The following is a 24081-nucleotide window of genomic DNA, read 5'->3' on the forward strand; positions in this document are numbered from 1 at the left end:
ACCACACCTGGCTAATTTTTATATTTTTGGTGGAGACGGGGTTTTGCCGTGTTGGCTAGGCTGGTCTGGAACTCTTGGCCTCAAGTGATTTGCCTGTCTCAGCCTCCCAAACTGCTGGGATTACAGGCGTGAGCCACTACACCCGGCCCACGATCACTCTGGAGGTTTATTTCCCGCTTAACACTGTTACATATATGCGCTTCTCTATTTCCTTCCTTTTTTTTTTTTTTTTTGCCATACATCTGCCTTTATTATGAGCAGCAGGTGGGACACTTCCAGCAACAGTAAAAAAAAAAAAGTAATTTACAAAAGCAGGGGTTCAGTGAAGCCATCTGGTTGTTACCTTTGGGCGCTCACACGTAGATGCCAACCCAGAGCAGCAGGAAGAGGACTCCAAAGCCCATGAAGAGTGAGGCCACCGAAGAGATGAGGAGCTCTTTTAGATATCACGAGTGTACTTGGTAGAGGTGACCTCGTAAATGAAGAACCAGGCGGTGAAGAACATGCCGATGGCCAAAAGCAGTCAGATGGGGGAGGACAGCCGGGTTCACTGGGCTGGTGTATCTGCTCATGGCCTCGAGCTCCATTTTGCCCCGTGCAGGCTAATCCGCCGCTCCTTTTTTTTTTTTTTTTTTTTTTTGACAGGGTCTTGCTCTGTGGCCCAGGTTGGAGTGCAGTGCAGTGGTGCATGATCTCAGTTCACTGCAGCCTCAAGCTCATGGGCTTAATTGATCCTTCCACCTCCTCTGCCTCCCTAGTAGCTGGGACTACAGGCACTTGCCACCATGCCTGGCTAATTTTTGTATTTTTTTGTTTTGTGGGTTTTTTTAAAGACAGGTTCTTGCCATGTTGCCCAAACTGGTCTTTAACGCCTGGGCTCAAGCAGTCCTCCTCCCTCAGTCTCCCAAAGTGCTGGGATTACAGGTGTGAGCCACCGCACACAGCCAATTTTTGTGTTTTTTGTAAGAGATGGGGTTTTGCCATGCTGTGCAGGCTGGTCTCAAACTCCTGGACTCAAGCAATTCACCAGCCTTGGCCTCCCAAAGTGCTGGGGTTACAGGGATGAGCCACCATGCCTGGCCTACATCTCTGTTTCTTACAGTCCTTACATCCAACAGTCTTCAACACTAGTGTATAAGTAAAGGTTCGCAGTGTGAGCTTTGGAGTTAGATGGACCTTTGAACTTGAGTCCTGATGTCATCAAGTATAAACTAGTTAGTGACTTAACTTCTCATGGCCTCAGTGAACTCATCTGAAAAAATGGTGAGAGCCAGGCACAGTGGCTCAGGCCTGTAATCCCAACACTTTGGGAGGCCAAGGCAGGCAGATCACCTGAGGCCAGGAGTTCGAGACCAGCCTGGCCAACATGGTGAAATCCTGTCTCTACTAAAAATACAAAAATTAGCTGGTGCACACCTGTAGTCCCAGCTACACGGGAAGTTGAGACAGGAAAATAACTTGAACCCAGGAGGCAGAGGTTGCAGTGAGCTGAGATCTCACCACTGCGCTGCAGCCTTGGCGACAGAGCAAAACTCTGTCTCAAAAAGAAAAAAAAGGAAGAATGGTGATAATAATACCTACCTCAGAAGACCCTTGAGGATATTAAACGAGCTTATGCATGTAAAGACCTCTCTCTGTCTGCCAAGTGCCTGACATGTAGTTAGTGCTCAGTAAATGTTAGTTATTCTACTTTCTAAATAGCATTTCAAGATTCTGTTGCATCAACTCCGTGCTCCCAAGCCCACTTAGCAGTTCTTCCCATTTCTAGATTTTAGCTATAATATTACACGTCTTTATATAAATTGGTGAGTTTTAAAAATTTTCCCTGGTGGTTTTTGTTTTTGTTTTTGTTTTTGTTTTTTTTGAGACAGAGTCTGGCTCTGTTGCCCAGGTTGGAGTGCAGTGGCATAATCTCGGCTCACTGCAATCTCCGCCTCCTGGGTTCAACCAATTCTCCTACCTCAGCCTCCCGAGTAGCTGGAATTACAGGTACCCGCCACCACACCTGGCTAATTTTTGTATTTTTAGTAGAGACGGGGTTTCACCATGTTGGCAAGGCTGGTCTCGAACTCCTGACCTCAAGCAATCCGCCCTCCTCGGCCTCCCAAAGTGCTGGGATTACAGACGTAAGCCACTGCGCCCAGCCTTCCCTGATTTTTTTGATGTGGAAACTGAAGACTGGAGAAGTGAAATAACTTGTCAAACAAAGATCATATGCTTTTAGTGTTAGAGCCAAGCCTAGGAACCAGGGCCCAGTACTCTGAGCCTTGGTCTCTTGTTATCACCCTGCCAGCCCCCAGACTCACTGGAGACTTGAAGGCAGGTCCTTCCTGGCTTCTGTTCACCAGGCTAAATTATTCGGATCTCCCATTGTGTCCTCTGACATCTCCTCTCTCTTTCATCACCCTGGAGGTCCCTCATCAATTCAGCATAATTGGATCAGCATCCCTGCTGGTCCCTGGGGAGTGGGAGCAGATGATGACTAATGCTTTAGAGACCTGGACTCCACCCTCAGCACCTCTGGATCTCTGTTGGTTGATGTTGTGCAGTCAGACGGGGACGGGGATCCTGTCTGACTCAGGATCCCTCTCTCCTACCTGGAGCACTGTTTGATTTCATTGAATACACCCTCCTAGAACAGTAGAGCCTAGAGAGACCCTAGAGATTGGCTGGGTGCAGTGGCTCATGCCTGTAATCCCAGAACTTTGGAAGGCCAAGTCAGGCGGACCGCTTGAGGTCAGGAGGTCAAGACCCGCCTGCCCAATATGTCGAAACCCCGACTTTCTACTAAAAATACAAAAGTTAGGCAGGTGTGGGGGCGCACACCTGTAATCCCAAATACTCGAGAGGCTGAGGCAGGAGAATCACTTGAACTCGGGAGGCAGAGGTTGCAGTGAGTGGAAATCTTGTCACTACACTCCAGCCTGGGCAACAGAGTGAGACTCCATCTAAAAAAAACAAAAAAAAAACAGGGAGAGCCCCCAGCCCCAGACCCTGTTATTTAAAAAATGAGGAAACTGAGGCTCAGTGATGCAGGTTGATCTGTGGCAGATGTGGGGCTAGGACCCAAACCTCCTGACTCCAATGTGCTGTTGGGAAGAAGGCACTGGAGCCGGGCAGGTGAACCCGGGCAAGGGAGTGAAACAACCCTCGATTTCCTGTTGTGTGAGTTAGCTGTGCTCAGCTCAGGGAGGTGATAAGCATTAAATGAGATAACTGTTGTAGACCACGGAGTGCTGTGCTCAATAAACGATAGTTATTACTTACTAGAGCACAGTCATAAAGAGGCCAGCTGGGCTTTGGAGTCAAAAAGCTATTCTATTCAAATCCTAGTTAAACACTTACTAGCTGTGATTTGGGACAACTTATCTAACAAGAGCTAATACTTATTGAATTTCACTTGTTCCCAGCATTAAGCTAAGTGCCTTAGAGATATTATTTCATGTAATTTTACTAACAGCTTTCTGACGTAGGTACTATCAGTATCCTGATTTTAGGATTGAAGCTACTGAGGCATGAGTCATTTTCCCTTCAGCAGCCTTTTTTCTTTTTTTTTTTTTTGAGACAGTCATGCTCTGTTGCGGGCTGGAGTGCAATGGCATGGTCTCGGCTCACTGCAACCTCCACCTCCCAGGTTCAAGTGACTCTCCTGCCTCAGCTTCCCGAGTAGCTGGGACTATAGGGGCATGCCACCACACTCGGCTCATTTCTGTATTTTTAGTAGAGATGAGGTTTCGCCATGTTGGCCAGGCTGGTCTTGAACTCCTGACCTCGTGATCTGCCCGCCTTGGCCTCCCAAAGTGTTGGGATTACAGGCGTGAGCCACCACTCACAGCCAGCAGCCTATTTTTCTCTGATTATCCTCTAGCTTCCATTCTTTTCTGCCATGCATACCTATCTTCTCCCAGTGCTTGAGGATTCTCTCCTGCTTTTGAGCTTTGGAATAGGCCATAGTGTCTCTCTCTCTCTTTCTCTCTTTTTGAAACAGGGTCTCACTCTGTCACCCCGGCTGCAGTGCAGTGGCAAGGTCACAGCTCACTGCAGCCTTAACCTCTTGGGCTCAAGCAATCATCCCACCTCAGCCCCCTGAGTAGCTGGTACTACAGGGGTGTGCCACCACACCCAGCCAGTTTTTTTTTTCTTTTTTTTTTTTTTTTTTTTTTTTTGTAGAGACAGGATTTTGCCATGTTGCTCAGGCTGGTCTCAAACTCCTGGGCTCAAGTGATCCCACCTCAGCCTCTCAAGGTGCTGGGATTACAGGCATATTTTTGCTACTTACGCTCCTTTTTTTTTTTTTTTTTTTTTTTTTTTGAGACGGAGTCGTGCTCTGTCACCCAGGCTGGCCGGATCTCAGCTCACTGCAAGCTCCGCCTCCCGGGTTTACGCCATTCTCCTGCCTCAAATTCCCGAGTAGCTGGGACTACAGGCGCCCGCCACCTCACCCGGCTAGTTTTTTGTATTTTTTTTAGTAGAGATGGGGTTTCACCATGTTAGCCAGGATGGTCTCTATCTCCTGACCTTGTGATCCACCCGTCTCGGCCTCCCAAAGTGCGGGGATTACAGGCTTGAGCCACCGCACCCGGCCCTTACGCTCTTTTTTTTTTTTTAAGAGACAGGGTCTCTCTCTGTTGCCCAGGCTGGAGTGCAGTGGTGCAATCACAGTGTAGCAGAACCAGCCGCAGACAAAACTCCTTAGACACCGAGTTAAAGAAGGAAGGGGTTTATTTGGCTGGGAACATCGGAAAGACTCCTTCCTGTCTCAAGAGCTGAGCTCCCTGAGTGAGCAATTCCTGTCCCTTTTAAGGGCTGACAACTCTAAGGAGGTCTGCATGTGATGGATTGAGCAAGCAGAGGGTATGTGACGGGGCTGCATGCACCGGTGGTCAGAGTGAAAGAGAACAGACCAGGAAGTTTCACAATGTCTTTTCTATACAATGTCTGGAATCTATAGGTAACATAACTGGTTAGGTCAGGGGTCGATCTTTAACTACTAGGATTAGATCAGGCAGGCCCAGGTCTGGTTTCGGGTCTGGTTCCTTGGTTTCAGGTCTGGTTCCTAGACGCCAGGCTACCTGCCTTTAGTTTCACTTCTCTTTCCTTTTCTGAGTATAAAATAATATAAAACAATATGAGAGGGTCTGTCTCTCTTCTCTCATTTCCCCCCTTTGAGACTCTCACTTTTTATTAGTGGGAGTTCTCACTCTTATTTTCGCTACTTATGTCTTCCTGTGCCATAGATCGATAATGATTCATATAGTACACTTGTGCTGATACATAACATGAAGTGACATTGAGAGACTGGGCTATATGCTCGACTAATTGCAAAAACCAATTTCTTGTTTTTCCTGGAATTTCTGGTACTGGCATATTCAGTTCATCATAGAAGGTTTGAAATACTCGCTCAGGAGAGTGTTTAAATATTTTTCTCAAACCACGATATTTACTTGAAGATTGAGTCCAGCTCCATCAATTTTTAGGGTTATACGTTCTCTTTTTTCTAGCGAGGATTAAGGGGGTTGGTTATTACTAGTTCTAAGGGGTTACACTGACCACTAGTAGAGGAAGGGCCACTTTTCCTTTGCTGAAGGTGGACAGGATTTTTTCATTTTTTTTATTCAAGTAACCTAAATGACACAAGACCAGTATCTACATTTATTTTCACACAGTCTTAATTCATGATAAATATACTTATTTTTTTGTCATATAGTCTCTTTTCTAATCACTGAAGCCTTGAACTTTTGGGCTCAGGTGATCCTCCCACCTCAGCCTCTTGAGTAGCTAAGACTATAGGCATGCACCACTACATCCAGCTTTTTTTTTTTTTGATAGAGATAGGGTCTCGCTATGTTGCCCAGGCTGGCCTGGAACTCCTGGCTTCAAGCAATCCTCCAGCCTCAGCCTCCACAAGTGCTGGGATTACAGGCATGAGCCTCCTGTCCTGCCTGCAGTCTCTTAAATGCCCTTTCACCCCTTCTCTCCACCAAGTCTGTTCTTCCCCTCTGTTCCAGCGTTGCTGCTGACTCTCCTCTAAGGAACCTTCCCTGTACACCTGTGCAAGCTCCTCCAGCATCCTCTCCCTCCTGCCTGCTGAAAGCAGCTGGATCTATTCCTCAGGTTTGTTAGTTTTACTTCTCTTCTGTGTATCACCTATCAGGCCTCATTGTGCACCCTGGTTCCCTCTTAACACAGAAGACTTCCTAAGGAACACATCTCCCCGGCCAATTCAATTCAGTCAACATGGCTTGCACATGCTAATTTGACTGAGTAGAGGATTCTTTTTTTTTTTTTTTTTTTTTTTTTGAGACGGAGTCTTGCTCTGTAGCCCGGGCTGGAGTGCAGTGGCCGGATCTCAGCTCACTGCAAGCTCCGCCTCCCGGGTTTACGCCATTCTCCTGCCTCAGCCTCCCGAGTAGCTGGGACTACAGGCACCCGCCACCTCGCCCGGCTAGTTTTTTGTATTTTTAGTAGAGACGGGGTTTCACGGTGTTAGCCAGGATGGTCTCAATCTCCTGACCTCGTGATCCGCCCGTCTCGGCCTCCCAAAGTGCTGGGATTACAGGCTTGAGCCACCGCGCCCGGCCGAGTAGAGGATTCTAGGTACAAATTCCTATTTTTTTTCCCTCAGAATATTGAAGACCTCACTCCTTTGTCTTCTAGCATGCAGTTCTGTCGGTTAAAGATCTGATGCAGTCTGTGTCTCAGTCCTTTATTTCTGGAAACTTTGATGGCTGACTTTTATCCTTTTTTGCGGGTGGGGAGCAGACTGTCGCTTGATTCCCCCAGGCTGGAGTGCAGAGGTGCAATCTTGGCTCACTGCAACCTCCACCATCCGGGTTCAAGTGATTCTCCTGCTTCAGCCTCCTGAGTAGCTGGGATTACAGGCACCTGCCACCACGCCCAGATGATTTTTGTATTTTTAGTAGAGATTGGGTTTCACCATGTTGGCCAGGCTGGTCTCAAACTCCTGACCTCAGGGGATCTGCCTGCCTCACCCTCCCAAAGTGCTGGGATTACAGGTGTGAGCCACCTAGCCCAGTCCCTTTATCCTTAAAGGTCAGATACTTCACCAGTATGGGTACCTAGATATACATCTCTTTTGCACTGGAAGACTTTTAGAAATAGAAGATTTGGGCCAGGCGCGGTGGCTCACACCATAATCCCAGCACTTTGGGAGGCCGAGGTGGATCATGAGGTCAAGAGATCGAGACCATCCTGGCCAACATGGCGAAACCCTGACTCTACTAAAAATACAAAAATTAGCTGGGCATGGCTTGTGCCTGTAATCCCAGCTACTCAGGAGGCTGAGGTAGGAGAATCACTTGAACCTGGGAGGCGGAGGTTGCAGTAAGCAGAGGTTGTGCCATTGTATTCCAGCCTGGGCAATGAGAGCGAAACTTCATCTCAAAAAATAAAAAAGAATGGGTCTGTTATAGAAGCCATTGTGGCCATTTCTAGTGAGCACTCTCACCATATGGTAGCTCTGCACCACCTTGGGACTCTGCAGAGGGTCCCCACTAGCAAGAAGGTCCTCATTGGATGCAGCCCCTAAATATTGGACTTCCCGACATGTATAAATTACCCAGTCTCAGGTATTCAGTTACAGCAAAAGAAAACCGACGAACACAGGCCCAATCTCTTGTAGAATTATGTAGACACCTGTTGGACCAGTCATGTGAACAGGAGAGATACTGAGATACCTATGCCACGACCTACCTTTTACAGCCAAGGCAGGCAAGGTGCTGTGACTGTCTACCACAACCATGTGGGATGGCAGAAGCCCCCCAAGGGGCAGAATTCCAGGCAGACAGACTACCCTTATCCTCATAAGGACTCTAGAGTATTTCTTCTGGGATGGAGTTGCCTTTTTCTTTACCTTCTGGGACCTCTTTTTTTCTTTTTTTTAAACTGGGATCTCTCACTTTGTTTAGAAAGCATTTCGAATACCTTTAGCAGATTAAAGAAGCCATTCAGTTATGAATGCATTGACACAACACTATTCAGAAGGACATTTGCCCTAAAACCAAATTATTAAATTGATAACATATTTTAGTCATCAAGTGGCATATGCTAAGCAGACATCTTCCCTTCCCTTCTGAGCCCCACTCCAATGCCAGCTCTCACCTCTGGAAATCAAGGATGATTGGCAGTGGAGAGTGAATCAGAGGCATAGTTCAAACCAAGAATGGAGTCAAAGTCAACAGTCCAGTGAAACTCGGGGTAGGGTGAACATCCGAGTAAGTAAGCATTGAGTATGTCTTTCATAACCTGCCTGGTAATTTTTTAAAAAACAGTGATTTTGTATTTTGACTCAATTCTAACAAAATGTCTCCCATATCAAAATGTTCCTTTTATCAAATTGGGTTTCCCAAACTAAGCTTCTTTGAGGCATAGTTGGACTAAGACTCACATAGCTGACTTCTAGGCCACTACGTTTATCAGATAGGGCACAGTCTCCTGGCAGAGGGGTCCCTGGCACAGGCAAGACAGATTCCAGGCCCAGATTCTGCTGTTATTTGTCTCCCATGGGTTGCTGCCTGAGCAGTTGTTAGATGGAGGAGATGCTCCACCCAGCCTTTGTCTCACTCTTCACACCCCCTTCCTCTCCCTTCTGCATTGCAGATCTGAAGTGGCAAGGGTGACCTGACTGCCTGTGTCCCCAGTCCCCAATCCCAGGCCTTGCCACTGTCTTGCCTCCTTGTCTTCAATAAATAAAGATGAGGCCCAAGAGATACCCTCACCTTCTTGCTCTCCACAGTTCAAAACTCAGGAGCTGCAGAGCCTGTAGGACGTCCTCTGAGCTCTTTTAGGTGGCTAGGAAGAGAGCTAGGGCACAGCCCTTGGATCCTTGGACCCTTCATGTAAACAAGGAGATGACCTCTCCCAGGGAGCTGTCCTTGGCACTTTAGGATCTCAGCCTTGAGTAGCTACTTTTCTTTTGTTTTTGTTTTGATTTATCTTGGGCTTTCCCCTACTTCTGTTTACTCTCACACCCCCTATTTCCTTGCTCTTTGGGAAACAGACTGTCTTAGTCTGTTTGGATTGCCGTAACATGACACTGGGTGGCTTAAACAACAGACTTTTATTTCTCCTAGTTCTGGAGACTGGGAAGTTCATGATCAAGGTGCCGGCTGATGAAGCTTCTGGTGAGTTGCCCTCTTCCTGGCTTGCAGATGACTGCCTTCTTGCTATGGCCTCACACAGCAGAGAGAGAATGAGCTCTGGTCTTTCTTCCTCTTCTTATAAGGACATTAATCCCATCATAGAGTCCCCAGCCTGATGATCTCATCTAAACCTAATCACCCCCCAAAGGCCCCACCTCTGAATACCATCACATTAGGCATTACGGCTTCAACATATACATTTCAGGGGAACACATTCAGTCATAATAGATGCTTATTGTAGAAATTTTTGAAAAATACAAAAATATGAAACAAAAGAAAACCACAAACTATCCTGACAACCAAAGAAAAGCACAAATGCCATCCTATCATCCAAAGAAACTTCCAGCATACTTTCAAATCTTTTTAAGCACTTACTTTTAAAAATATACATCATATATAGGCTGGGCACAGTGGCTCATGCCTGTAATCCCAGCACTTTGGGAGGCTGAGGCAGGTGGATCATTTGAGGTCAGGAGTTCAAGAGCAGCCTGGCCAACATGGTGAAATCCCATCTCTACAAAAATACAAAAATTATCTGGGCATGGTGGCGGGCATCTGTAATCCCAGCTACTCCGGAGGCTGAGGCAGGAGAATTACTTGAACCTGGGAAGCAGAGGTTGCAGTGAGCCAAGACAGTGCCACTGCACTCTAGCCTGGGCAACAAAGTGAGACTCCATGTCAAAAATATATATATATGTGTGTGTGTGTGTGTGTGTGTGTGTGTGTGTGTACCTCATGAGCATTTTTCCATATTAAACAATCTTTTTTTTTTTTTTTTTTTTTTTTTGAGACAGAGTCTCGCTCTGTCGCCCAGGCTGGAGTGCAGTGGCATGATCTCGACTCACTGCAAGCTCTGCCTCCTGGGTTCACGCCATTCTCCTGCCTCAGCCTCCCGAGTAGCTGGGACTACAGGTGCCCGCCACCATGTCCGGCTAATTTTTTTGTATTTTTAGTAGAGACGGGGTTTCACCGTGTTAGCCAGGATGATCTCAATCTCCTGACCTCGTGATCCGCCTGCCTCGGCTTCCCAAAGTGCTGGGATTACAGGCTTGAGCCACCGCACCCGGCCTATAAATATTTTTAATGTTCACATATTCACCATTTATATGACTAAATTTCTTACTCTATAACTGTAACATAATTTATGTAACCAACTTCCCAATGTTGGATGCTGAGGTTATTTTTATTTTTTTCCTGTAAAAGTTAACATTATTATTTGTAATGGAACTGTTCTCTGTCATGACTATGGGGGGGTGGTTCCACAAATCTACATGTGATAAAATTTGATTTAACTAAATACACACACACACACACAAATGCGTACTTGTACAGTGGTGAAATCTGAATAAGGTGGGTGGATTATATGAATGTCAATTATCTGATTGTTATTATGAAGATGTCACATTTGAGGAAAACTGGGTGAAGGGTATATGGGATCTCCCAATATTATTTCTTACAACTGCATGTTAATCTACAAATTAATTCAAAGTAAAAAGTTTTGGCCATGTGCTCATACGTATAATTTCAGCACTTTGGGATACCAAGGCAGGAGGATTGCTTAAGCCCAGGAGTTTGAGACCAGCCTGGGCAACACAGTAAGACCCCATCTCTACAAAAAATTTAAAAATTAGCTGGGCATGGTGGCATGGGCATGTGGTCCCAGCCAGGACCCATCTACTCAGAGGGCTGAAATGGAAGGATTGCTTGAGCCCAGGAGGTCAAGGCTGCAGTGTGCTGTGATCATGCCACTGAGCTCCAGCCTGGACAACAAAGCAAGACCCTGTCTCAAAAATAATAAAAATAGGCCGGGCAAGGTGGCTCACGCCTGTAATCCTAGCACTTTGAGAGACTGAGACGGGCAGATCACTTGAGGTCAGGAGTTCGAGACCAGCCTGGCCAACATGGCAAAACCCTGTCTCTACTAAAAATATAAAAATTAGCCAAATGTGGTAGTGCACACCTATAATCCCAGCTACTCAGGAGGCTGAGGCAGGAGAAACGCTTGAACCCAGGAGGCGGAGGTTGCAGTGAGCCGAGATCAAGCCATTGCACTCCAGCCTGGGCGAAAGAGAGAGGCCTTGTCTCAAAACAAACAAACAAACAAATAATAATAATAGGTGCTTAAAAACCACTACACTGGACCTCTTTTGTAAGTACATGTGTACTTCTGAACTTCTAGTTTTTCCTTTGGGTAGATTCCTATGAGAGAAATTACTCATAAGAAAATTCAATAAGAAGTAAGAGCTCTCAATCTCAGCATATTAGGGTTTCCTGGCCATCACCCAAGGAGCTTTGCAGGCATAGAAAACTGATATGCATGCTGCCGAGGAAGAGAGCTTAGACATACTCACAGAGTTTTCCACAAACCTGGAGTGCCGGCCGACAAACGTACAATGAGAAATGTAAGCAGAGGGTCCAGGACTCCTGCCCCTAGCCTGAGTTTCCTCTCCCTATAGCCCTTCACAGGCAAAGCCACATTCTAATTGGAAGATTGACTTGTGATGTGAAACAAGGGAAATTAAGTGACACGATCCCGGTGTTAAAGATACCAGGGTAAGCCCTGCTGTGCACATCTCCATAGCAGGACTTAAACCACTGCCACCTGAGACAGGCACGTGGGTTCTAAGGCAGGGCACCCCTCCTTAGCACTGCTTGAATGGGGACAGCCTATATTTGCCTCTGTAACACTATTTCTGGGCTTCTGAGGTTTGCTAACCTGTGTTCCATCAGTGCATTGCTCCTTTAGGTGTGTGAAGATGTTCCAATGAGTTACAGATCAATCTTGTTGGCCTGGAAGCTGGTCTGTCTCATGGCACTTGTTCTTCTTTTTTTGAGATGGAGTCTCGTTGTGTCGCCCAGGCTGCAGTGCAGTGGTGTGATCTTAGCTCACTGCGACCTCTGCCTCCCAGGTTCAAGTGATTCTTCTGCCTCAGCCTCCCTAGTAGCTGGGATTACAGGCACATGCCACCACGCCTTGCTAATTTTTGTATTTTTGTAGAGATGGGGTCTCTCCATGTTGGCCAGACTGGTCTTGAACTCCTGACCTCAAGTGATCCACATCATGCCTTGGCCTCCCAAAGTGCTGGGATTACAGGCGGGAGCCACTGTGCCTGGCCCAGCACTTGTTCTTAACCCCTAGTTCAATAGACCTCTGCAGGGCTCTTCCTCTGGTATTGTATGCAAAATTTTGAATATATGATCAAATGTGTATTTTCTGGAGAGACAGAAAATAGTGTTTACTACATTTTCAGAAAAGGGTCTCAATTTAATAGTGAACATCGTGTGAGCATTAAACTACATGCATTAATTACCTAATTTAATCCCCACTGAGGTCAAGAATCTTGCCCCAAGTTACCAGTTTGGACAAGTTAAAGAATACTGCTTTAAAGTGGCTTTGGGCCTGGCACGGTAGCTCACGTCTATAATCCCAGAACTTTAAGAGGGTGAGGCAGGAGGATTGCTTGAGCTCAGGTGTTTGAGGCAATGTGCTAAAACCTGTCTCTACAAAAAATTTTAAAAATCAGTTGGGGGTGGTGCCACGCCTGTAGTCCCAGCTACTTGGGAGGCTGAGGTAGGAGGATAGCTTGAGCCTGGGTGGTTGAGGCTATAGTGCGCTGTAATCATGCCACTGCACTCCAGCCTGGGCAATGGAGTGAGACCCTGCCTCAAAAATAATAAATGAATGAATAAATAAAGTGATTTGTAAATCTGTTCTCTGGTATAGTCGATGTTTGTACTAAGGGGAGTCTTATTTCCCTTTTATCTTCCTAGATGAAGAAAAAAAAATTATTGGTGGCAAGCACACAACCCATGCCAAACAGAGCTGTGGAATGGCTTTGTTGCTGCCTCCCAGAGGCTAAACTCCGCTGTCTGTGCCAGCATCTCTAGTTACCTGCTTTCTCTTGCTCACAGGTCTGTGTATGCACTCAGACTAACCTGTGAACTGGCACCTTGTGCCTGCATCTCACTGACTTTGGCAGCTTGGATGCCGTCTTCTCCTATAAATGCCCTTCTTTCAAAAAGCAGCCCTGCTGCCTGTTTACTCTCTTTCACTGTATCAGAGTCTAGAACCTGCAGGTTTTCTAAAAGATCATTGTGTTGCTGTTTATCAAAAGCGGCATGCGTTTCCGTCAGCTTTCCAACAGAAAATCAGGCGAGAGGCTATTCAACATTCACTTATTCACTGAATATTCACTAATTTTCCAGACATTCTTCTAGGTACCAGGGATACTGGCAAAAAACATTTACCCTAATGGAGCCTGGGTTCTAGGGGACGAAAACAGACAATAAGCAAATAAATGAATAAATGAATATTCAGTGAATAAGTGAATGTTGAAGAACCTCTCTCCTGATTTTCTGCTGGAAAGCTGACAGAAATACATGCCGCCTTTGACAAAAAGCAATGCAGTGATCCCTTAGAAAATCCGCAGATTCTGCCAGGCATGGTGGCTCATGCCTGTAATCCTAGCACTTTGGGAGGCCGAGGTGGGTGGATCACAAGGTCAGGAGTTTGACACCAGCCTGGCCATGGCGAAACCCCATCTCTACTAAAAATACAAAGATTAGCTGGGCTTGGTGGCATGCGCCTGTAATCCCAGCTACTCGGGAGGCTGAGACAGGAGGATCGCTTGAACCCGGGAGGCAGAGGTTGCAGTGAGCAGAGATCATGCCATTGCACTCCAGCCTGGGCAACAGAGCAACTTTGTATCAAAAAAAAAAAAGTATTGTAAGGTCCGAATGAAATTTTACGTGTGTGTGTGTGTGTGTGTGTGTGTGTGTGTGTGTGTGTGTGTGTCAAATATACAAATGGGAAGCATTGTCATAGCTTTTGCTAGATAATCATGAAGGCCCATCCAGGCCAGGGTTCCTGTGTTCTTGAAGGGTCTTAGTTGGATCCACAGGCCCAAGGGGAGGGACTGGAGCTCTCCTTCCCTTCCTGAATCCAGCCCCAAGATGAAGTCTGAACTTCTCTCGCCATGATTTAGATGAAATTCACTCTGCAGCAGTGTGAACACCCCTCTCTGAAAACAGAGGGTTTTCGTTTTTAAGAAAGACTCCTCATAGTTCTCTCTACTCCCTGCCCGGTGAAGGTGTGGTCTTAAATCTAGTTCACTGATTGCAAAAACCTGGCTTGATTCAACACACTTGATCTATTTTCATCTCTCTGCCGCTTGCTTAAAATAAGGAGCTCATTGCTATGCTGCCCACGGCTGCGTCTAAATCATAACTGAGAGTTGAATACATTTTTCTCTCTTCTGCTAAATACCATTTTTATCTTCGCCGAGCCCACACGTCCTCGGTCGACAGTGTTTGCTTTAGCAGTCCATGCCTGGACTTGGAGGGATAGTCAGGTGACAAAAGACCCCTCCCGAGCTCCCAGTGAGCCTCCCTCCCTGTGACCTGTTTGTCTTCCAACAGGGCGTTCTCCTACCCACGAGCTAGCCAGCCGAAGCCACCTTCCAGGCTGCCACCACAATTTCTGCTTTTGTTTTCCCCACTCTTCATTGCTTGGTGAGGGCTAGGGAAGCTTTGTGAGCCTTTGGGTCCCTCATATCTCCTGGCAAAGGCTTGAATCCTTGAATCTCAGCAACCTCTGGACTTCAGTCTCCCCTTCTTTGACTCTTATTATAGGATGTGGAAAATTAGCAAAATGGGGAATTCAAGGAACTCCAAAAAGCAGCTTCACAAACATGAATTAAAAGAGACTCGACTCCTGAAAGGAATGATGTCATGCTCAGAAACCAGCCTGAAACTCGTGCTTTTCATCTCTAATCTTCTCCCATCCAAAGCCTTAACTCCTCCCACATATCTCCTCTCCTTCTTCTTCCCATGAGAAAGGTCAGCATTATTATCATCATTTTACAGACAGTCAAATGAGCCCCGCTGGGGAGGGAGCCAGTGGCACAGTCCAGATTAGGATGTGAGGCTCCCCTGAGGACAGGCTGGAGCCTGAGGTGTCCCTCATCTGCTTCATTATTTTAATCATTATGAATTTTTCCTTTTCAGTTAGTCTCTGTGCACGTGATAAGAAATCCTTGCCACCCGCTGTTGCAGGCATCAAGTGTAAGGAAAGGCACTAGGGAAAAAAATGCTATATTCTGCTGTTGGGAAAACAGGAGAATAACTGAGGTTAACTAGGAAAACAGAAAGGGTGAGAGCCTCAGAGAGGGTCAGGAATACAGGATAGAGAATCAGAGCTGGTCTCTGCCTCTCAGCTGGAGCCATTCGGAAATGGCACTGTGAAGCAAAGGATTTTTTTTTTCTTTTTTGAGAAAAACTCTCACTCCATTGCCCAGGCTGCAATGCAGTAGCACGATCTCAGCTCACTGCAACCTCCGCCTCCCGGATTCAAGCGATTCTCCTGCCTCAGCCTCCAAAGTAGCTGGGATTACAGGTGCCCGCCACCATGCCTGGCTAATTTTTGTATTTTTTAGTAGAAACGGGGTTTCACCATGTTGGCCATGCTAGTCTTGAACTCCTGACCTCAGGCAAGCTGCCCACCTTGGCCTCCCAAAGTGCTGGGATTACAGGCGTGAGCCACCCCTGCCCAGCTGAAGCAAAGGATTTTTGGTTTCCAGCAGTGGAGGTGGATGGCATTGAGCCAGCTATAAGAAATGGTAAGAAAAGAGATTCTGAAGCTAGTCAGTCTCTATCCAATCCTGATTCTGCTAATTCCTAGCCGTGTTACCCTGGACAAGTTACTTCGACTTTCTGAGTCTCAGTTTCCTCATCTGTAAAATAGGAATAATAGTATTTCCACTTGGCAGCATTATTGCAAGGGTGATATATAAACAAGATGATATATAAAACGTGCTTAGCACACTGTGCAGTACACAGTAGCTCTAATTATTAAATGTCCACAGTATGCCAGCATTATGCCAGTTACAGGAAATGCTTGTATGAATAAGGCAGATTCCTCGCCTTCGAGGAGTTTATTGGCTTGTGGATAGGACAGGCGAGCAAACATTTACTACACAGTACTTTGGGAGTGGTGCTGGCTGGAAGGAGTGGTGCCGTCTGTCTACAGTTATGGAATAGATCTTCCCACCTCTGGATAAAGTTAACTGTGTAAGAACAGAGACTGGGCCGGGCGCGGTGGCTCAAGCCTGTAATCCCAGCACTTTGGGAGGCCGAGACGGGCGGATCACGAGGTCAGGAGATCGAGACCATCCTGGCTAACACAGTGAAACCCCGTCTCTACTAAAAATACAAAAAACTTAGCCGGGCGAGGTGGCAGGCGCCTGTAGTCCCAGCTACTCGGGAGGCTGAGGCAGGAGAATGGCGTAAACCCGGGAGGCGGAGCTTGCGGTGAGCTGAGATCCGGCCACTGCACTCCAGCCTGGGTGACAGAGCGAGACTCCGTCTCAAAAAAAAAAAAAAAAAAAAAAAAAAGAACAGAGACTGAACTCATGACCTTAAATAATGGGAACATAATAAAAAATAATTGTGGTATAGCAGCTGACACCAGCAGAGGGTGTCAATTGTCACGGCAGCCAGTGATTTCATTTTATCCTCCTCAAAGCCTCACAAGATTTGATGATGAGTAACTGAAGAGGGGAGTCTGACTTTTTCTAGGGCCTTCAGACAAGTAATTGTGCCTCAGGCCCTGAGGGATAAAGATAAAGATCCACAGGGTCAGTGCTATGGGTTATGTGCCCCCTACCCATCCCATGGAGGGAAACTAAGTAGCAAAATGGCCACAGGGTAATGTCGGCGGGCTGGTCAGAGCCTGGTGGATCTATAAGCTACCAGTAAGAAGATCTTTTTTTTTCCCCCCAGAGACGAAGTCTTGCTCTGTTGCCCAGGCTGGAGTGCAGTGGCATGATCTTGGCTCACTGCAACCTCCACCTCCCATATTCAAGCAATTCTGCCTCAGCCTCCCAAATAGCTGGGATTACAGGTGCCTGCCACCACGCCCAGCTAATTTTTGTATTTTTAGTAGGGATGGGGTTTCACCATGTTGACCAGGCTGGTGCCCGGCCCAGATCATTTATGATGTCAAAGAATTTAGGAAAATGCCTTCTTGCAGGTTTAGGTGGAAGCGAAACTTTCTACTCTGCTCTCCCTTAGTTGGAAATAGTGCGGTGGAAGGAGAGGTGGAAGAGTGTGACAGAGGGCTACCTGCCCTGTGGCTGTGCCAGTGATCTCTGCACACTGGGCTCCATCTAGGGCACATCCAAGCCTGGATCGGATACCTTGCTTTGTGTGTGCCAGGTCATTTTTGTCTTTCCCCTCACATGCATATGATACTTTACGGGGCATAAAGTCCCATCAGCCCTGTGAAGCAGGCACTTGTCACTTCTAGGAAACTGAGGCTCAGAGAAAGTAAGCAAATTATCCAAGATCAAATGATTAGAAAGTAGAAATCTTAAGACCAGAGCTCAGTTTGCTGGCTGTGAGACCAGGGCATCCACTGTTATAGATGCTTCCTTCCTTCCTTGGGGGTGTGGATTTGGCCTTTTGCTAAGAAGGAGTGGTTCCCCCAAGTGGGTCAAAGGATCCTTGGAGACAAAGCTTCTTTCCTTTTCCTGATACAACTTCTGTATGGGAGGTTTACAGGAACATCATGAAGGCAGTTAATTAGTCCATTCTCAAGCTGCTGATAAAGACATACCCGAGACTGGGTAATTTATAAAGTAAAAGAGGTTTAATGGACTCATAGTTCCATGTGGCTTGGGAGGCCTCACAATCATGGTGGAAAGTGAAAGACACGTCTTACATGGCGGAGAACAAGAGAGAAAATGAGAGTCAAGCGAAAGGGGTCTCCCCTTATAAAACCATCAGATCTCGTGAGACTTATTCACTACCATGAGAACAGTATGGGGAAACTGCCCCCATGGTTCAATTATCTCCCACCCAGTCCCTCCCAAAACATGTGAGAATTATGGGAACTACAATTCAAGATGAGATTTGGGTGGGGACACAGCCAACTGTATGAGCAGTGGAGGGGGCCTCAGCCTCAGATAAAGAGGCAGGAATCCTCCACCAACTGCTGCCATCTCTCCTGTGACCTTGAGCAGGTCACTGTACCTATCTGTGTCTGGGGTCCTTGTCAGCTATAGGGAGTCACGTTCCCTTCCCTGCCTACCTTCTGGGCGTGATGCGAATCAAATGAAACAAGCAATATCAGAAACAGCTTGAGAATGTCGAAAGTACAGTACAAACCCAAGGCATGATTCTGAACATCTTCATAAAAAACTGAGAGCTGGTGGCCCTCAGGTTGCTTCTTTCATTTCTTTCATTCATTCACGCAATGCTAGAAAAATGTGGAATACATTCCCTGCACCAGACTCTGCGTTAGGTACTGGTGATGCAAGGAAGTCCCCAGGCTTTGAGGAATTCGAAGGGAGGAGAGACAGATTCAGACCAATAATTATGACACATAGATGGGAGGCCTTTTATTTTTGTTTTATTCTGTTTTGTTTTGAGACAGGGTCTCCATCTGTCACCCAGGCTGGATTGCAGTGGTGCTATCATAACTCACCGCAGCCTTGACCTTCCAGGCTTAAGTGATCCTTCCACTTCAGCCTCCTGAGCAGCTGGGACCATGGATGCCTACCACCACGCTTGGCTAATTATTTTTTTTTTTAATTTTTTTGTAGAGATGGGGTCTCCCTGTGTTGCTCAGATTGGTCTCAAACTCCTGGGCTCAGGGCTCAAGCAATCCTCCCACCTCAGCCTCTGAGTAGCTAGAAATGCAGGCTTGCACCACTGCACCCAGCTAATTTTTAAATATCTTATAGAAACAGGGTCTCAGGCCGGGCGTGGTGGCTCAAGCCTGTAATCCCAGCACTTTGGGAGGCCGAGGCGGGCGGATCACAAGGTCAGGAGATCGAGACCACAGTGAAACCCCGTCTCTACTAAAAATACAAAAAATTAGCCGGGCGCGGTGGCGGGCGCCTGTAGTCCCAGCTACTCAGGAGGCTGAGGCAGGAGAATGGCGGGAACCCGGGAGGCGGAGCTTGCAGTGAGCCGAGATCGCGCCACTGCACTCCAGCCTGGGCAACAGCGTGAGACTCCGTCTCAAAAAAAAAAAAAAAAAAAAAAAAAAAAGAAACAGGGTCTCGCTCTGTTGCCCAGGCTTGTCCTGAACTCCTGGCTTCAGCGATCTTCCCACCTTGGCCTCCCAAAGTGCTGGGATTTCAGGCATAAGCCACTGCACCTAGCTGATATGAGGCCTTTTAAAGAGATGACCACAGTCAGGGAGCCCTGCATTGAGGTGTCCACAGATGCTGTGGAATGTGGGGTTGGGGGGCAGTGAGCAACAGTTGGAGCCAGAGAAGACCCCACAAGAGGAGGATGAGTAGGGGGCTGATGGAAGAGAGAGGGAGGAGGGAAAGGGCAGAGGAAACATCAGGCACAATGGCCTTGAAGAGCACGTGAGTCATTTAGTGCAGCTGAGGCACGGGTTACTTGAAGGAAGTTCACAGCTGGGGCACGGGTTACTTGAAGGAAGTTTGATGGCTATTTCTTTTTTATTTTTTGAGACAGAGTCTCTGTCTGTCACCCAGGATGGGGTGCAGTGGCGCAATCTTAGCTCACTGCAACCTCTGCCTCCCAGGTTCAAGCAATTATCCTGCCTCAACCTTCCGAGTAGCTGCGATTACAGGCGCCTGCCACCATGCCTGGCTAATTTTTGTATTTTTAGTTGGCCAGGCTGGTCTCAAACTCCTGACCTCAAGTGATCGGCCCTCCTTGGCCTCCCAAAGTGCTGGAATTACAAGCGTGAGCCACTGTGCCCGGCCATGATGGCTATTTCTTATTACGGGAACGGAGCCTGCTGGTCACCCTGGAGTTCTTTTTGGGACATGTTTAGGTGTGTACATCAGTGTGTACTGGTTTGCCTCTCCGGGTTGCAAGGAAGAAGCCCACGTAAATGAACTCAGTGATGGAGCTTTGCTGTGAGGCCCCATGGGAAGCAAGATTTTTAGGAAATGATCTCAGCTGATAGCTGGACGTGTGCTGGGACCTTAGGCCTCCAACTCAGTGCAGTGCTATCCAGGTTTTGACCTGAGTTCCAGGGTCCCACCTTCTCTGTGAGCACCTGGTGTTGGTTGTTGGTGGTTCCTGAAAGCAGAAGGGTCTAGTTGCATTGGTTTGCGCTGACTGGTGTAACTCTCCCCATCAGGCAGGGCTTCAGCCTAGCCACCATGGCAGGGGTTGGTTTCCACTGGGTCCAGCATATACCAGGCCACCTGTCCCAGGTCCAAGCAGGACTAGTTTTAATCATAATGCACTACAACCTTATATGAAGAGAACTCTGGATCTTGAGCTGGTTTCTCCTATAGAGAGCTTTGTAGATTTCTCTCTTGGAGAGATGGCTGAGTAGAACCCTTTAGAGATCACAGTCCCATTTACTCATTCACAGAGTGGGAAAGGAAGGCCCAGAAAAGGCAGTAGCCTTGCTCAAACCTGTGCAGCAAGTTCACTGCAGGGTCAGGCATAGAACAGGTCTCCTAGATTTTTTGGTTGGTGCATAAATGTGCTTCTGTGTTGTTGACATGTTCATGAACCCACGTACTGTGTACAAGGCAGCGGGCCATGTCCTGAGAATGGACAGGCCACATGATCCCTGTCCTCCAGAAGGTTATAATGGGGGTATCAGAGCACACATAGAAAAAGATAGCTGTTCAATTTGCAGTGGCCCTGGGGGAAGCCAATACAGTTAGGCAAATTATACCAAGTCCAAGGAAAAAAATCTGTGAGGCTCTGCCTGCCAGATCCTTGATGACCTTCTAAGAAAGGTGATTTTCGTGATTTTTTTTTTTTTTTTTTTAGCCTATGTTGCCTAGGCTGGAGTGCAGTGGCTATTCACTGGTGCGATCGTGATGAATGACAGCCTCGAACTCCTGGGCTCTCGCCATCCTCCCGACTCAGCTTCCTGAATCGCTGGGACTACATGTATTTGCCTCTGAACTCAGCTAAGATTTTTTGTTTTAGCCTGGTTAGAACCAAAGAAGCCACAGCAGGACTTCTGGACCCAGCCATAGGCCAGCGGAGAGCAGAGAGAAGCCTGCGGAAATGGAAAGGGGATAAGACTGGCGACTTCGTTGCATGTGACCGATTCCCTAAGCCATCTGCTCTTACAAATCCCTACTTAGCAGCCCAGAGCAGTTACAGAGAGGGACAGGGGTCTTTGAAACACAAATCACCAGTGATGACAAGGCCACTGGGTATGAGGCTGTTTGTTCTCTTCCCGAGTGGATAAGGTTTCTAAGGGATAAATGGAGTGTTCTTACTGGCTGGCCCAGGACCTGCTGTTCCCATGCAATGGCTAGGGGATGCTGTCAGAGGCTCTAGGGAGTGGGAATGGCCTGACTTCCAGAAAAGACTAGTTGAAAATCCAGCTACAAGGTAAGCTCCAGAGCCTGGACCCTGGCAAATTAGTCTTTTGGCCTGGTTGCCATGGAGACAGGCAGGCAGCAGCTGCTGTGGAAGAGGAAACAGCAGCTCCACCGACATCTAGGATTCTGAGACAGCCATGATGGGGGAGGGGGCTTGACACCACCCTTTCTCCCCCAGATACTGAGGTCCCTGTTTGCCCCCCACCCCCCGGACCCCCTGATTCCCAGACTCACAGGCTCTGGTGAGTTGCCGGGGTCTGAACACAAGACAGTAGCAGTACTGGATCCTGAAACCCCAGTTTCCTGCTTCCAAGCCAGTGCCCCACCCCTACTACACCACAGTTGCCTCCTGCTTCAGAGCAAAAGATCTTCCAGCGCACTGCGCTTCTGGGCCCTGAGAGGGCTCCCAAGCTGCCTCCTTGGAGGGGATAAGTCGTTAGAGGTGAATCCCAGTGTGTTGGCCACCAGAGGCCAATTTGGCCCAGCGCTCTATCGCTGTCTCTCTGGAAAACCCGGCAGTGTCTTCATGGGTCTGTGACCAGCCATTGTCTAGGAAGGGAGCTTGAAGCGGAGCCCAGAGGGAACTCAGCAAATGATGCGGTTCATTGTTCCTTCATTTGATGCTACGCTGATAACATTAATTTGCAGCTTCACCGGCCATGCTGCCTGGGTGGCCGCCCTCCAAGTCCTGACCTCCCTAGACTGGTGGAAACAGCCCTTGGCTCTCCCTCTCCTAGGGATTATCTCTGGAAATTGAAGGTGGGAGAGGAGGGGCTTAGGATCCAGGTCACCTGAGTCCACTTTCACAGCCCGGAGGTTGTGTCTCAGCATCTCAGTTTCATCCTCTTTGGTAAAAGGAGAAACGAGGCTGGTATTATCTAGGGCTTTGAGTTTCTGGGCTTTGGATGTGAGTAGGATCCTTACATAAGAGAACAGAGAGCTAGTGTGGAGAGACAGGAGAGGACTGGAGAAAAGCAGAGGCTGCTACTGACCAGCCTGGGCTTTTGATGTTGCTGTTTTAATTATGAAGGTAGTTCACATGTGGGCGTTATGAAAGAAAAAAGTCAATGCCAAAGAATATAAAGGAAATGGAGAAAATGACCCATCACGTCAAGCCCCAATCCCTCTCCCCTGGTGGAAACCACTCATAATTTTGTTGTGTATCTTTTCAGATCTTTCTCTATTCTCACACTTTCCCCACTACATTACTATTACTTTAAAATTATACAAATGATATGAACACATTTCTACAAAGATGCAAACACCACGGATAAATATACAGCAAATATTAAAAATCTCCTTTTAGTCTATTCCCTTCACCACAGCTATTTTGTTTGTTTGTTTGTTTGTTTGTTTGTTTTTGAGACGGGGTCTCCCTGTGTTACCCAGGCTGGAGTGCAGTGGGGCGATCATGGCTCACTGCAGCCTTGACCTCCTGGGTTCAAGTGATTCTCCCACCTCAACCTCCCAAGTAGCTGAGACTATCGGCATGAGGCACCACACCCGGCTAATTTTTTGTATATATATATTTTTTAGAGATGGGGTTTCACCGTGTTACCCAGGCCGGTCTTGAACTCCTGGCTCAAGTGATCCACCCACCTCAGCCTCCCAAAGTGCTGGAATTACAGGCGTGAGCCACTGCACCCAGCCTGGACAGCTATTATTAACAGTTTAATGTCCTTCATACGTTTATGTACAAACACAAACACACACTTTCAGGTTTTCTTTCTTTAGCATAAATGCAATCATAACATCCATATGGCTCTGCAAGTTGCTTTTCCTACCATAGTAATTCTTAGATTTTTCCACAGTAATAGATCTACCCCATTCTCTCTAACTGCTGCTTAATATTCTACATTTTGGATATTCTGTAACTTACTTAAGTAATCTCCAATAGACACAAGTTTTTTACAATCTTTTGTTAATAGTAACACTTTGAACATTTTACAGCGTTTTTTTCTTTTTTTCTTAAGAGGCAGGGTTTGGCTTTGTCACCCAGGCTGGAGTGCAGTGGTGCAATCTCGGCTAACTGCAGCCTCAACCTCCTGGGCTCAAGCGATTTCCTGCCTTAGCCCCCTGAATAGCTGGAACTACAGGCACGCGCCACCATGTCAGGGTAATTTTTGTATTTTTTGTAGAGATAGGGTTGTAATTTTTGTATTTTTTGTAGAATTGATGTTAACCCATCAATTCTACTTCTAGAAATAAGCCCTGCATAAAAAGCTGTACACCAGTCTGGGCAACATGGTGAAACTCCATATTTAATTAATGAGGAAAATTATCTTTAATTTTCCTAAATACTGTGGGGATTTATTTTTAAGTTAAAAAAAAATCTTAGCCACAGATACCCATTACAAAAAAAAAAAATTGAAAACTACAGAAAGCTACAGAGGGGCCAGGTGCAGCGGCTCACGCCAATCCCAGCATTTTGGGAGGCCAGGGTGGGCAGATCACAAGATCAAGAGATCAAGACCATCCTGGCCAACATGGTGAAACCCCGTCTCTACTAAAAATACAAAAATTAGCTGGGCATGGTGGCGTGCCCTGTAATCCCAGCTACTCAGGAGGCTGAGGTA

General features: G+C 47.1%; 1 long non-coding RNA gene and 1 pseudogene across 1 annotated transcript in view; one reads left to right on the top strand and one right to left on the bottom strand.

The window, feature by feature from the left end:
- The window catches only part of LOC106997022 (uncharacterized), a 29258-nt gene extending 6669 nt beyond the window's left edge, over positions 1-22589 (top strand). Inside the window, exons 2-5 of the long non-coding RNA XR_013405700.1 lie at positions 6009-6114; positions 8051-8217; positions 9093-9143; positions 20940-22589. This is a non-coding gene — a long non-coding RNA (uncharacterized LOC106997022). The remainder of the gene's footprint in view (positions 1-6008; positions 6115-8050; positions 8218-9092; positions 9144-20939) is intronic.
- Positions 228-587, bottom strand: LOC719742 (dolichyl-diphosphooligosaccharide--protein glycosyltransferase subunit TMEM258 pseudogene; annotated as a pseudogene).
- Positions 22590-24081: the final 1492 nt, after the last annotated feature.

The sequence above is a fragment of the Macaca mulatta genome, chromosome 1 (genome assembly GCF_049350105.2).
Source record: "Macaca mulatta isolate MMU2019108-1 chromosome 1, T2T-MMU8v2.0, whole genome shotgun sequence".
NCBI lineage: Eukaryota > Metazoa > Chordata > Mammalia > Primates > Cercopithecidae > Macaca > Macaca mulatta.